The following is a 3631-nucleotide window of genomic DNA, read 5'->3' as shown; positions in this document are numbered from 1 at the left end:
GTTACAGACACATAGCCTAAGGGTCCATTTGGTTCCTATCCATCATTTAGCTGGGGACCCCCTGGAACTCCCTCAAGTACCCCTGGGGGTCCCCGGACCCCACTTTGAGAACCAATGCCCTACAGTCCATCTGATGAAGGAGATAATAATTTAATGACTTCTTGGTAACTGGTCTTGCAGGCACAATTATGTGTTCAGTGGAAGTTACCTTATTATAGACTATGTTGTCAAACCTGACAGTCTGCACCTTAATCCATGTACAACGCGCAGATTTTAATAATTCCTTAATTAATGTCCCTTTCTGCTTCCCTTTCTCTCTTACGGATATACTGTAACACAAACAATGGAACTTACACACAAACTAAATTCAGCCACTGTTTTACACAAACCTGTGATGTGACAATAAAGTTGATTCTTTTTCATAGAGGTATCAAGGTTGAGTCAGAGTATTGAAAATACAATCATATCTGCACATACTGTATCTGGTGAAATGACGTAACTACTTTCCACTTCAATTAAGTTGCAAAAAAAAAAACAATTCTCCAATATCGTTCCCAACCCTTACCACTGACACTGCAAGAAAAGAGGCATTAATGGGCATTTTTGGGCATTTACAGTTGCTCAGTAAACCTGCAGTTTGCTGGTGTTTTTGTACGTAATTGGAAATTTACAGTTGAAAATGTTTACTGTGAAATACGTCTATATACTTTGGAAATCAGTGATTTACCGTTCCTCTGCCAGACAAAGACCCAGCAGGAGACTGGCCATTTCCTTTGACATCCAAATTCACTCTTTGTTTAAAGAGGGGGTCTCTCTCTCCCTCTCCCCATTACCAAAGCAAAAATGGAACAAAACAAAACTATACTTTTCAATGTTTTTGTTAAGGGCTTAAAAAAGGGCTTCATTTGTTAATCTTTTTTTTATATATAATCTAAGTGAATAAGAATATTTCCCATATCTGTTCACCGAATAGGTGACTGACTTAATGGTGTGTGTGTGTGTGTGTGTGTGTGTGTGTGTGTGTGTGTGTGTGTGTGTGTGTGTGTGTGTGTGTGTGTGTGTGTGTGTGTGTGTGTGTGTGTGCGTGCGTGCGTGCGTGCGTGCGTGTGTCCACCTTTGCCTGTGTGTCACGCTTGGGCCCTGGGCCAGACTTTGGACATGTCTGCTTTATGTGCTGCTGCGGGTATCTTACCTACTGTACACTGTTACGACCTGGCTCGTAGGCCATAACAAAAAGGAGGAAGACACACGGCTGGTTTAAAAGTGTATACAATAATATCATATATTTAACTTAAATATAACAAAGAATGGCATGGAGTGTGTTAGTCTGTAGAATCAGTAAGTGAGTGGATGTGTGCAAACCAAAGACTAAACTGAAGAAGACCAAATTAATTGCTGCTATATCGCTGTTGTCGAAAAGAAACCTCTTATCTCCATATTCAAACTTATGTTTTTCATTAGATAAACGCCCTACTTCTTCATACTACAGTGTCACACAAAAGCATCAAATGCTTTTTTAAATGGAATCCTGAAAAGTAACTGTTTTGGACACAAGTTTTTCAGAAAACCCAATGCCCAGCCTGCAGGACCTGTGGGAAGACACTCAAAGACAGACAGGGGAGTAGCCTAAGCAAGCGAGCTTGCTTGAGGTGTGAAGGGGGATGGTGTGTGTGTGTGTGTGTGTGTGTGTGTGTGTGTGTGTGTGTGTGTGTGTGTGTGTGTGTGTGTGTGTGTGTGTGTGTGTGTGTGTGTGTGTGTGTGTGTGTGTGTGTGTGTGTGTGTGTGTGTGTGTGTGTGTGTGTGTGTGTGTGTGAGAGAGAGAGAGAGAGACGGGTGTTCATTTACAGCAGCACAGGTTATGTTGATAAAGGCTGGTGATGTTTGCTTTTATGCATTATTGCACATTTACCTTAAGACAGGCAAGCCCATTGTATTTAGTATTCAGTTAGTATTTTATTGTTATTTATTTATTGTTTATTTGGTCAGGCATTTCTCAGGACAGCTAAAGGTCCTTATTTGGGCCCTTCCAGGACCCCATTGAGTCCCTTTGTTCACCAAATTCAAATCAGAAAAGGAGCCAAGCAGAGAGGAGTGAAAACTAAGAAAGTAAGTGGATTTACATGCTGTACAGATCTCTTTAAGTTATAGATTATTGTGTATTCCTTTGTTTGATTTTGATTGAATACTTTATTAGCAGTTTGCTAAAAAAAAAGAGCAAGTAACCTACAGTTCAATACAAGGTCTGCTAAGAGGATTTTAAACCCCAAAAAGCCTATGGCTTGTTTACATCAAGCTAAACACAAGCTAAACTTTATTTTCATGCTGTTTTATGCTGCTCAGTTTGGGTATTCTTCCTGCTTGTCTTGGTTGAATTATTATAGTATGCTAGCTAAGCTATTAGCTGAAACTTTTACATGTGCTACAACATATTTATTGATTTGTTTTATTTTATCTAAGTAGGTAATTGTGTTAGCCTTTCACATACAGTTCAAAAGCTTAAATGCTAGGTTTTGATGGAGGCTTTGAACAGGTCGGGGGTGGGGTGGAGGTGTCTACAGTCTGCAGTCTGCAGTCTGAAACTGGCTTCTCTGGAATCAAGTCAACTAACATATACTGCTTTTTAGACTTTTACTGGGGCCAGTTAAACATTGCAGTCACATGTAGGTTCTCTTTTAGAGCAGTGTAGATGTGGAATTGTGTTTGTGTAGATAAACAACTAAATAGATCCTAATTGTGTTTTCCTTGTATTTCAGCGGCTTGCAGGACTCTCTTTGAGTCTCTGAGAAGAAGCCATCGCCTGGACCAACCAGAGAATGCTGACCAGAAGAAAAAGATGAATGCCTCAATGAAGAGCCGACAGAGAAGATTGAGGGTAAGTTATATGGAACTGTTTGTAAGATGTTTTTTTGTTTTACATTCTGTGTTCCTGTAATAATGGTAATGTAATACATAATTTAATTGCTATTCTATGTTTTACAGTTGATGACCACCAGGACTGCATGTCTGGAGTCTGATGGAGAAAGGGCCGTGTGGGCGCACGCAGGCCCAGATGAAGAGGACGGCATCGTAGATGGACGGGCGGTGTGGATTGTTTCATCTCCACCCGAGAGAGATGAGGAGCTTTCTGCTTTATGCCAGGTGCTTCAGGAGAGGAAAGACAACCGAAGAGACCCGCGTTCCCTTCATCACCACCGCGTGCGGCGAGACACACTGGCACAGAACAGCTCATTTTTAGCTCTCTTACACAGTAACTAAGTTGTCCAGTTTGGTGGAGGGACTCCAAAGACAAGAGAGGCCGTTCAGCGAGACACTGCCTGAGAGACAGAACTACAATTTCTTTTTGTTATTATTGTCCCCTTTGTGGGAGTTTTGTACAACTTCTGGGGGTCCCTGGAAAAAAACATTTGGAGATGGGGAATTTTGTTTTTACTGTTTTAGAAGATATTTGTAGAATCCCCAGAAACAAAGATTTGAGTAACAAATGTTCGCTTTAAGAAAATATATATATTCAAAGATTTGCACACATTTTCCACGATTTTGGAGCAGATTTGGTTCCATTTGTACACTCTCAGAGTTACAGACCCATAAGGGTCCATTTGGTTCCTATCCATCATTTAGCTGGGGACCCCCT

The 3631-nt window shown here is 40.9% G+C and overlaps 1 long non-coding RNA gene across 1 annotated transcript; it reads left to right on the top strand.

Annotated features, from left to right (window-relative positions):
• The first annotated feature begins 1929 nt into the window (after positions 1-1929).
• Positions 1930-3314, top strand: LOC311059787. The gene is made up of 3 exons (XR_014602208.1): positions 1930-2106; positions 2754-2872; positions 2980-3314. It is a non-coding gene; the product is annotated as an uncharacterized lncRNA (long non-coding RNA).
• The last annotated feature ends 317 nt before the right edge of the window (positions 3315-3631 follow it).

This window comes from Gymnoscopelus microlampas (assembly GCF_963454915.1).
Source record: "Gymnoscopelus microlampas genome assembly, chromosome: 14".
In the NCBI taxonomy this organism is placed as follows: domain Eukaryota; kingdom Metazoa; phylum Chordata; class Actinopteri; order Myctophiformes; family Myctophidae; genus Gymnoscopelus; species Gymnoscopelus microlampas.
Note: the sequence above shows the minus strand (reverse complement) of the source record. Positions and strands in the feature narration are given on the sequence as shown.